The sequence below is a fragment of the Octopus bimaculoides genome, chromosome 4, assembly GCF_046866305.1.
Source record: "Octopus bimaculoides isolate indiv1 chromosome 4, ASM4686630v1, whole genome shotgun sequence".
Classification (NCBI taxonomy): domain Eukaryota; kingdom Metazoa; phylum Mollusca; class Cephalopoda; order Octopoda; family Octopodidae; genus Octopus; species Octopus bimaculoides.
Window position 1 is genome coordinate 15617978 of NC_142931.1, and position 12439 is coordinate 15630416.

The window sequence follows — 12439 nt, forward strand, 5'->3', positions numbered from 1 at the left end:
TGGACGATTTGACTGAGAACTGGCGAACTGGATGGCTGCACCAGGCTCCAATCTGATCTGGCAGAGTTTCTACAGCTGGATGCCCTTCCTAACGCCAACCACTCCGAGAGTGTAGTGGGTGCTTTTTACATGCCAGTGGGATGGGAGCCAGTCAAGTGGCACTGTCATTGACCACACTTGAATGGTGCTTTTTACATGCCTCCAGCATGGGGGCCAGTCAGGTGGCACTAGCGTCAGTCACACTCGAATGGTGCTTTTTACATGCCACCAGGATAGGAGCCAGTCAGGCACTGGCATCAACCACACTTGAATTATGTCTTTTACATGCCACCGCACGGGTGCCAACAAGGCAGCACTGGCATCTGTCACGACTACGATTACATGAAAAATATATTTAAAGCCAGAGATGTTGGCATCTTCAACATCTCTCCTGTAGTCACCATCAACAGAAATCTTATCATTCTTCTGAATGAAATAATCAAATATGAAATAAAAATCTGAAAATGGAGAGAACATATCTCCTATTCACTTCTCCCTGGCCATGATGATAATGAGGACAATCTTTAGTGGAATGTACCAGAAACTTTTAGATTATAAGATTAAGATTTAGTTTATCTTTTGAAACATGCATCAAAAATTGCTTTTGCTTTCTTTTTTTCTTAGTTCTGTTCTTCATGTAAACAGAATGGTCCCATCCTTGACCTATTTATCTCTCACTCACCCTATCTTTTCCCCGAAACTTTAAGGTACAATCTAGCATCACATTTTTCAGAAACTGACTTCCTCTCCTCACATATGTAAATAAAGTTTGAAAAATAGTCGTTGGAACTAGTTCTGAGTGTTTTTCACAAATTATTCTGAAAGTTCTTTATGTGTGTGCACGTGCACACACACACACACATACATGTATATAAATGCATACATATGTATGTGTGTGTATATGTGTGTTGTGTGTGTGTGAAAATATTTTACTGTGGAAAAAGTAACTTTTATACTATGTTATTGAACTTCAATATGTCACTGCAATATAATTTCTAAACTAGACTTCTATTTATTTAACTTTAAACTGACATATTAAATGTACTTTATTTTTATTTCTATAGTTTGGAAAATGGACTGCAAGGAATCCATTCTGGTTAAGAAGACATCAACCAAGAATCCAACTCCTTCACAAGAACTACAGAACAACTCACCTGCAAAAAACCAAAGTTTAGATGATGCAGCAAACATGAACCAGTCACTTCCAGAAGATGCAAAAGAGAAAAGTATTACAGAATCACAGTCAAATTATTTTGACAGTTATACGAATGTCTCCGTCCATGAGCTGATGATTAAAGATAGACCAAGAACACTGGCTTATAAGCAATTCATTGAGAACAACAGACATTTATTTCAAGACAAGATTGTTCTGGATGTTGGGGCTGGAACAGGTATTCTTTCTTGTTTTGCAGCTCAAGCTGGGGCAAAGAAAGTGTATGCTGTTGAAGCAAGTGACATTGCAGAGATCTGTGAAGATATTGTCTATCAGAATCATTTTGAAAATCAGATAACTGTTATTCATAAACCTATTGAAGAAGCTGAACTTGACTGTAGTTGTGTGGATGTCATTTTATCTGAATGGATGGGATTTTATTTACTTCATGAATCCATGTTAGACTCGGTACTCTATGCACGTGATAAATGGCTCTCACCAAATGGTATTTTACTGCCTTCAAGGGCAAGTTTACATTTATCTCCTGTTTCTATGAAAGAATATCACAATGAACATTTTTCTTTCTGGAAGAATGTTTACGGACTTGATTTCTCACCAATGATTCCATTGTCTCTCAAGAAATACTTCAGTGATCCTGTTATTGAAGTTCTAAAACCAGACCAATTAATGTCTCCAGCTCTTCCAGTTTTTGATATTGATTTAAAGACAGTTACATTAACCGAAATACAATCAATTAGCAAAACATTTACGTTTAGTCTTCAGAAAACTGGAAGTGTTCATGGTTTTGCGTGTTGGTTTGATGTAATTTTTGAAGATAAAATCAACAAAGAATTTTCTAAAAATTTAACTCTATCAACTTCACCTTTTGCAGAAGCAACTCATTGGAAGCAAACTGTGTTCTTTTTACCAACGCCATTGCTAGTTGATTGTGATGATGAGATTCCTTGTACTCTGACTCTGTCTCAGGATAGTGGAAATAAAAGACATTATAACATATGTATTGAGGTGCCTGACGATGCTATTGAAAATGAAGCTGCAACAGACGATAGTATCAATGTTACAGGGGATGATATTGATACACCTGAACAGCACAGTATTCCGTGTAACTGCAGTGCACCTAGATGTCAGCTAATTAAAACTATTGTAGAGAAATATGATGATGAGCAAACTGAACTGCAGAATGACAATGTGATTACTGTTACATCAGAAGAAATGGATGATGAAAGTGAGCAAGATATTTCAGATTCCACTTCTTGAGTTGTCTACTAAATCACTGAAAACAGACCGAAATAATAAACACTGTTAGTTGCGAGTAAATTATTTTGTATGTTCATTACGCAGCAGATTTCTTACTACTTCTATTAAACTATCTTCATCTTTATCCTCAACAACATTATTTTAAGAGATCAGTTAAGCAAAGTGACTCTATTAGACCTGCAGTCATTCTCAACTATTTCATGTTCTCCTGTTACAAACTTTTACAGGAATATATCTCGTATTTTTCTATCAAGTTGCCTATTGTCTTACAGCACTCTATAAAAACAGGTGCATATACCAAAGTTAATATATAAACATGTATACACTTGTATACATATCTGTACATACAAAGTGTATGAAACTATATATACATATATATATATATATATATATATATACACAAGAAGCAATGGATTTAATTCCATGGCAAATCATTTGTTCAGAAATTACAGAATTGTTGATTGTTTTGTTTTTCCTCTCCCTTCTCTTCTTATGAAATGTCTGAAATGGTAGAACGGTTAGATAGTTATTCTGTCTGCCTACCCTTTTCTTAAATCCCTACCTGCAGTTATAGAAGAGTCTTTTGTTGTTCTTCTGTTCCTCCTCCTCCTCCTCTCACCCCCTCCCAATGTTTACATTCAATTTTCTCTTTCTGCCCCTTGGTGCTATATTATTAGATCGGAAAGTCGTTAATTATAGAAATACAGTTTCATCTCTCAAGCTATATACCACTTAGATTCTAATTCTGTTTTATCTGTTTGGATGTAATCCTCAAAATATTCTAAACAATGCATTATAGTGCAACAATTTTTTTGCAACAATGTACCAAAAAAGTAATTAACTATTTAATTGAACTGAGAAAAGAAAACAAACCAATTAGTTTGTGTACATGTACTGCTGCAAGAATATGCATGTATAAGTGTTATGATGTGGGTATACACAACTGGTGCAAAATGGTATTACATAAATAAATAGTTGGTTATGGTTATCTAAAAATACATATCACAGAAATACATGTTAATACAGAACGCACTCCGTACTACTCGAACGTAGGTACGATACTCAGTATTTCACTGTTCAACTACCGACTGTTAAACCAGCACGGTTGAACTGTCAGCTACGCCCGTTGACAGTTCACTCAGTTCTTATTTATTATAATCGGTTAGTCCACCGTCAGTCACGTGGGGGTGTTCAGGATTCTCCCACAACAATAAGTGCATATGTACATGTGTGTGTGTGTGTGTGTGTGTATAAAAACCTTCTAGAATAGGAAATAACAGAAATGTGTTTCAGCTGTGATTATCCAGGGTCTTTTTTTTTTTTTTTACCAGACACAGTGTATATATAGGGCTACATTGGGTTTCATATGCAGATTCCATGATAGAGTAAATATATTGTTTGTCTTTTAGTATACCTGTTAACATCCTGTATATTTTTGTACATGTGTTTTTATACAGGGTGGGTAAAAAGTAAGTAGGCATTAAAAATTGGTAATAAAATGCATATTCCTTTTATGAATTTATTGAAACAAATGATACGTGTTCTTTATTACATGGGAAAATGAAAGTAAGTCTTCATATTTCTACATAAGCACTGGTGGCATCAACCAGTTTCTTCAAAGAGCCAGGAATGGAATAAACAACCTCCTGGAGGACGTCACCTGGAATATCATTGAGAACCTCCTGAATCAGTGTCTCCAAGTCCTCTGGTGTGCGAGGTTTTGTTTTGTACACCTCCTCTTTTGTGTAACCCCACAGGTAAAAATCACATGGAGTGAGATCTGGACATCTTGGAGTTCTGGACTACTGCAGTCACAGTCTTCAAGTTTTAGCTCCTGCACCTAATGGGGTTTCCACAGACGAAAATTTAATTCTTTATGCAACACCGTACATATTGTGTCTTGTTAGTCCACTTTCATGAGTGGCTTGGCGTGTTGATTTTTGCGGTCTGCTATTAAACATTTCCTGCACTGCTGCCACATCATCCGCTGATCGGAATGTGGTTGGATGACCACTTCTTGCATCATTCACAGAACCCATGGTCATCATCTTTGCATGACAACGTTTTATTGTCTACAGACGTAGTGCTGCATGCTTACCATTCCATGCACACCACCGTCTCTGAACCAAAACAATGGAATTCCACACTTCAGTGCTATCTTAGCTCAGTCCTGAACAGTCAAGCAACCGGCCATCTGGAAAATAAGAAATCCCCATTAGTATTGTTTGTTTAAAAAATGTTTTCATCATGACTTCAGTGATACTAAAAATTCTATAAGCAATTTCTAATGCCTAGTTACTTTCCACCCACCCTGTATATATATATATGTGTGTGTGTGTGTGTATATATATATATATATATATATATATATTATATATCATATGATGTATAATATATTACATGACATATATACACATTACCTTTTACTTTTTTCGGTCATTGGACTGCTGCCATGCTGGGGCAACACTGTTTAAGGGGTTAGTCAAACAAATCAACCCAAGTACTTATTTTTTTACGTCTTGTACTTATTTTATTGGTATCTTTTTGCTGTACTGCTAAGTTACAGGGTTTAAACAAACCAACAGTAATTATCAAGCAAGGGGGGGGGGGTCAAATGGAATCATAAAAACAAAAGAAAATCACTCAAAAGACAATGGTCAGTGTGGTGCCATAGCAGAAAATGTTTGCTCAAGGTGCCATGCAGTGGGACTGAACCTAAAATTGTGTAGTTGCAAAGTGAACTTCTTAAGCCACACAGCCATGCCTAAATATATTATGCACAACACAGTGTAAATCAGAACAGAAATAATTTTAAATATTACAAGCCTCTTGGCATCTTCTTTTACGCTTATGTTGCATGTCCATTTCTTGTTTTAAAAACCAGCAGTAGTCCATCAGCATGTTTGGTGTAAGTCTGCCACTCTAGCGGCTTTCTAGCTCTTTGATTTCTTGATGAAATCATTCACCATGCTCATCGCTTACATCACCCATATTGGGTGGAGAAAAGTCAAGATGAGAGTGGACAAAATGAATTTTTAGAGACATTTTTGCCCCGAGTTGCTTATAAGCTTTCAAAAAATCATTCACAGTTGCAACATAGATGATCTTTCATTTCCCAAACAATTTTTTACAAGAGAAACAAACTTTTCCCAAGCAGTTTTCTCCACTGGGCTTAATTTTTCTTGAAAAAGCTCATCACAAATTAATGTACGAATTTCTGGTCCATTAAAAACACCAGCTTTGGTCTTAGCTTCACTCTTGCTAGAAACAATTCTTTCACTGAGATATTTGAATCCTTCACTGTCTTCATTTATGGCCTTAACAAAATTCTTAAACAAGCCAAGTTTAATGTGTAGGAAAGGAAGGTAAATTTTCTAAGGGTCAACTAAAGGAGATATATTTAACGTTGTATCTCCCTGGAGTGAAATCACTTCTCTTTGGCCTCTCTTTTTGATCATAGTGATGCTTGTCATCTCTGCTGTTCCAAAGGCACAAAAAGCACTTATGCTTTGTATACCCCATTTGCAACCCAAGAAGCAAACCAATAACTTGGTTTGCACCATATCATTGGGTACTACAAATGGCATACTTTTCCGTTTACCATTCAGCCATTGGGTTAGTGCTATGTAGCAGTTTTGCAACAAATATGAGGCACCCACAGTTTATCTTGGTCCCCAACTTTGCACCCAAAGCAAAGCTTGTAAGCATTTTAAAATTTCTTTGTAAGCTTTTTTCTCCTGATCTTTTGGCATAAATTTTCTACACACGTAACAAAAGCTGCCTGGGTGATTAACACAAACTTTTCTGCTCATCATAAATACATACAGTAATAGCCTAAATGAACACTCAAGAAAGCCTATCAGTAAACTAAAATATAAAATTAATCAACTGTAAACGTTACTGTAAAACATTAAAAAAAAAAATCATTGAAATTATTACGGCCATATCACGTTGAAAGCACCGGTTCTCGTACGAGCACCGAAGTTAAGCAACATTGAGCCTAGTTAGTACTTAGTTGGGTGACCACTTGGGAAACCTAGGTGCTGTAAGCATTCTTCATTTCAATGGCAGTGCCCCAGCATGGCCACAGCTCAAGAGCTGAAACTAGATAAAATGAAAATGTACTGAAGCTATGGCTATCACGAAACAATTTTTACCATCTTTAAATTTCAAGCATTGATCACTTTAATAAATAACTAAACTTACTACTAAACTACTTTCCATATAACCTGACTCTGTTATTTGATGTACTTTGTTTTAACAGCACCAGCAGTTATCAAGAAAAGGGAGTCTGAGTGGCTTACTATAACCTAATATCAATAACCTTCTGTGACGAGAACTTTACTATAATTAGAATGATAACAAAGTAAAATAAATCCTCATCTTGTGTGACAATTTAACAAGTAGCCTACATTTCCCTCTGTCAGCATTTATTTTTGTTTCAGTGATGAGTATATGGATGAAAATCAAAAGTAAATAGCTGACTACTTTGTCAATAGTATCAGTTGGTTGGAAAATCTGATGATGTAAATAACTAAATAACTACACATGCTGTCTGGAAACTGATGTTAGATTTGGATTCAGCACCCTAAAATTACCCTCAATCAGCTGAAATGCATGACAAAAAAATCTTTTTGTTTGCCCAGTGTAATAATGTAAATACATTCTTTTTATGTTATTGTTGTGTGGGGTAAAAAAAAACAAAACAGAATGGTGAACTGTTGGTTGGGTTATCGTGGTCAAATTAGTTCTTATTTGAAATTACTGCCCTCGTAGACATACCAAAGAACATGCTCATTCCAATTTAAACATGGTTTCTACAGTTTGTTGCCCTTCGTAACACCAACCATTGTGCTGAGTACATTTTATTGTGCCACCAGCACTAGAGAGGTTATCATGTTCTCAGTAAGACTAAAAGGTCCTTTTCAATCTGAGCTGTTGCTTTTCATTAGTCAGTTACTTTGCAGAGTGTATTGAGTGCATGTTATCATAGTTCCTGTGCTAGAGTGGTTGCCTTGTACTCCACAAGACAAAACAGTCTTTACTATTCTGTTCGTTCAAGACAGTGTGATGGAGAGAGTGAATAGAAGAAAGGCCCAAGATGAGAGGATGATAGAAGAGAGAACATGATTGGAGGAACAGTGACTGGAGTGAGAGGGTGGTGGAGGAGGGAATAATGGAGGAGAGACAGTGATGATAGCTATAAATATGAGAGAAAGCAAATGACAGGTAAGAACAGAAATGGGTGGAGTCATGAATGATAATAGAGGTAGGCAGAGAAGGTAGATAGTAATTGAGGTGGGTGAAGTCTTGGATAACCATGCAGATGGGTGGAGTGACAGAGATTAATGATAGTAGCAGAGATGGGTGGCGTTATAGACAGTAAAGTAATACATATTTTACCTACGTATACTTCTGAAACAGATTTTGTTTATATGTACCCTGAAATTAGCCAAAGCAGTATCTTACAGCAGAATAATATTTTTTTAATCAGCATACCTGAAAAGTACTAACTTAAAGAATATGGTTTTACTTTTTTTTTTAATATATTTCAGTGATAATTATTAATGGGCTGTTTCCTACTATTAATGGGTTATTGAATAAATGAATATAAAATTTTAAAAAGTAAAGACTAAAATAATGAAATGTACTTAGTTTCTGTGTATATGATACAACAGGAATATATATATATATATATATATATATATACACATATATATATATGTGGGTGCAGGTATGGGTTTGTAGTTACGACATTTGCTTCACAAGCACATAATTTCAGATTCAATACCACTGTGTGATACCTTGGGCAAGTATCTTCTTTAACCTTGAGCCAGCCAAAGCCTTTTGTGTTAGATATGTATACTCAAGGCAATCCAACATGACTGAGATCCTTGTGTGGGTGACAGGAGCCTCTGTGGCCATATATATATATATATCAGAGGTGACTCCAGGCCATCAGCATTACTTGGGCTCATCATAAATTTCAAATAGGACACATGCCTGCTCAAAGAATTTCATGTTTTTCTGCAATATTTCTAGCCCCAAATGGCTTATTTTTTTATATCTAGCAATATATGTCTTTCTCCATTTCTAAGTTAAGGGTAAAAATAAAGCAACCCTGCAAAACGCAACTGATCTTTACACACAGACGCACAGAATAACAGCAATCAAATAACGACAGCTGAATCCACAACAACCACCAGCGATCTGACTGTCGCCTGTACTCTTGACAAGAGATGCCAGTTAGTCTTTTACACCTACCAGGCTCGTTTGTTTTGACCTGAGTTGCTGGGTAATTTTTCATTCCTTTAAGAATATTGTAGAACAGAAACTTTTCATAGATTGGAATTTAAATCCTAATCTCTATAGAAATTTATTGTTTCAAGAAAACATTAAATTTGAGTTGCTTTTAATTTTTACGATTATAGATAGCAACTCAGGCCTGTAACTTCTGAGACCAAGTCAGTTGCGTGTGAACGATGTCGAAAGAACATCTGCTGCGAATGATATTTTTTGATACAGGGCATCTCTAAGATGACCACCAGATGGTGAATGAAAATAAATGAACTGCGACCAGGCTCAATAAAAGGAGCCCGAATTATTGACTGCAATTACATATTTAAAGTCAGTGCTGGTAGAAATTATATCAGCTTGCAAATATGCATTCACTTTACTAAATTTATACTCGGTCTAGACCCGAACAGCCCAAGTGCCAGAGTCACCACTGATATATACATATATGTATGTATTTATGTTTCAAGCCTACGCCCTTCAACAGACAGGAATAAGAGGAAATAGATAGAAAGAGAATGGAAAAAATGTGTTGAGTTCAGTGGTCCAACATAGATAGATAGATAGATGGATAGATAGACTGGTAGACAGCTGGATAGATAGATATCAGCAGCAGCACTTTAATATTCACATTTCCATTCCTGCACAGGTCAGATGGAATTTGTTGAGGTGAATTTTCTATAGCTGTATATGCACTTCCTGTTGCCAGTTCATACACGCATGTGTGTATGTGTTTGTGTCTCTTTGTCCTGACATTGTGTGATAATTGCAAGTGTCTTTTGTTTCTAATTCTCTTTGAAAATATGTCCAGCCATGGGTAAATATTACCTTGCTTGGAAATAGATGAGGGTTGACAACATAAAGGGCATTTGGCCATAGAAAAACTGCCTCAACAAATTATGTCTGACCCGTGCAAGTATACAAAAGTGAACATTAAAACAATAGTGGTATATATTGTTAAATGTGTGTGTATGTTACTTTTGCATATATTTAAAAAATAATAAAGAGAAAGTTAAAACAGATTAACATTTGTTTGGTACATTAATTCAAAAATTCTGTGCTATGCTGCACTATTTTTTGCAAATCTGAGGATACATAAAAACAGTTGTATTGACTGGATTGTCAAAGCTGGATTGTCAAAGCTGGAATGCCTTTGTGTCATTTCTATTAAAGTGGGTTATTAAAACACAAATAAAATTTAAAAAGTTAAAACAAATGGTGTGTTTCTGTTACTAAAAATATTAACATTGTGTTTGAAAGACTTAATTTATGCAAACTCACTATGATTCTCCTTTAACAGATTGGCTGCCAACTGAGCATTCTATTTCTCATATACAGTTAGTCATATAAATATACATATATATATATATATATATATATATATATATATATATTTAAAAAATAACGTCGACCACTAATGTGGACAATTAATGCGCTAGAAATAGATCACATCTTGTGTCTATTAAGACCTAAATTGTTCTCAACATGAAATATAGCAGCATACCAAAACGTGAGCAGGCAAGACATTTAAAATCACCTAAAAAAGCATTCTTAAACAGGTGATTTTAAATGTCTTGCCCGCTCACGTTTTGGTATGCTGCTATATTTCATGTTGAGAACAATTTAGGTCTTAATAGACACAAGATGTGATCTATTTCTAGCGCATTAATTGTCCACGTTAGTGGTCGACGTTATTTTTTTAAAATGTACCTTAATCCCCTGAGATTGCAGATAATATTTCTGAATCTCTTTGATTCTTTAGATGTGCTGGCCTCCTGATAATTAATCAATATTAATTAATATATGATTAATTACCAGATTTTATAATAATTATATATATACATATATATATATGCATACACATATTCATATATATATATATATAAAACAAAGGTGCAGAAATGGCATACTCTGAATGAATAATGCGATGTAATCTGATGGTAGAAAGAATTCCACAAATTAGGTATTCTAAAGCCAGTCAGAAGGACAGGGGCCTCTGTGAGCATGTGGTAAATAGTTTTTTAAAAAAAGGAGTAAAAAGACAAAACAAAACAATGCACGGATGTAGTACATGCAAAGTATTAATAGGATGCTCAGAGAAGGAAAAGAGTGGTGGTTTTATGTTTTGAGCAAAGCTCTTCTTTAGAAACAGGAGACAAAGAAAAGTGTTTATGTCCCCATAACTTAGCAGTTCAGCAAAAGAGGCCAATAGAATAAGTACTAGGCTTACAAAGAATAAGTCATGGAGTTGATTTGCTTGACTGAAGGCAGTGCTCCAGCATGGCCGCAGTCAAATGACTGAAACAAGTAAAAGAATATATATGTGTGTGTGTATATATATATATATATATATATATATTATCATCATTGTTTAACGTCTACCTTCCATGCTAGCTTGGGTGGGACAGTTTGACAAGAGCCGGCCAAGCAGAAGCCTGCACCAGACTTCTGTAACTGTTTTGGCTAACCAATAAGCCATATGCTCTTATATGTGTGTGTGTGTGTATGGTGTGAGTGTATTTAAGGTAAATCATTTTGCTCTTGTCCTTTCCTGGACAGTTTTGATGTATTTTACTACAAAAGAAATGAAGACCAAATCTTTGAGACAAGAATATTGACTTACACAATAATTGTGTTAAAATTGTACAACACAGATCCATTTCCATGTTGGAAATATGTAATTTAGAATTAAAACAAATTTTATTTACATTGTTGTCTTTAAAGTATTTCCTTATTTTTGTAAATATGATTCTCTCTGAGCAAACCTCTTTGTGTAGGTTAGACCACACTGGTTTCAGATAAAAAATATTTGCAGAGATAAGTCAGATCTGGTGCATCACTGTGCAAATATGAGGCAGGCGATATAAATATAATGGAATGATGATGATGATGTTAGTCATGATAAGGGTGATAGCTCAGGTGTGTTAAAATCTTACTTCGTAATTACAACAAAGAACAGTCACAACAAAATATATCATTTACCTGTCATTTCATGCTATGTAATATTGTAAACATAAATAAAATGTACAATATCGGGCATTCACACAAGAACTGCAGACTGTTTAAACTAAAAACTACAAAGATATTTAGTTCATTTGGCAAGGAGTCTGTATACTTTAGAATAGACATTAATAATAATAATAATTCATTCTTTTATTAACCTCAAGGACTTACATAAAACAACATAAAAGACAACACAAGACGATACAATGGGTTTTAGCATGTGTAAACATTAAGAAAAACAATGAAAAATTAAACAATAAAATCTCTCAATAGTGGGAGGTGTTTTAAAGGTCCTCGTTGAAAAAACCCACAAAAGCCACAGGTGCCTGATCAACAGGGCAAGTGCTCTTCGTTTATTTCTTCACAGGTGTATGCTCAGAAATGGTCCTTTCACACTGGCCATTCTGCCAACATTCACTCACCTTTCAACAAATTTGCTGGAAGGCAACACTTCCCTCTCCACTCTCACTTTCCTCTTCAAGTGAAACTTGAAGAAGTTGATGAGGGCTTGGCCAAAGAAGAAAGTATCTGACTTTAGCCTTTTCAGACAAGTCCACCATACTACCTCTTTCGTTACAGCCACCAGACAAATAAAAACTGCCTGCTCCTCCTGACCAAAGGAGGGCGGTAGGGAAATCTTCACTATGGACACAGCTAATAGCCAGATCCATC

The 12439-nt window shown here is 35.4% G+C and overlaps 1 non-coding gene across 1 annotated transcript; it reads left to right on the plus strand.

Moving 5' to 3' along the window:
• The first annotated feature begins 6403 nt into the window (after nt 1–6403).
• Nucleotides 6404–6522, plus strand: LOC128247753 (5S ribosomal RNA). The gene has a single exon (XR_008264102.1). It is a non-coding gene; the product is annotated as a 5S ribosomal RNA (ribosomal RNA).
• Nucleotides 6523–12439: the final 5917 nt, after the last annotated feature.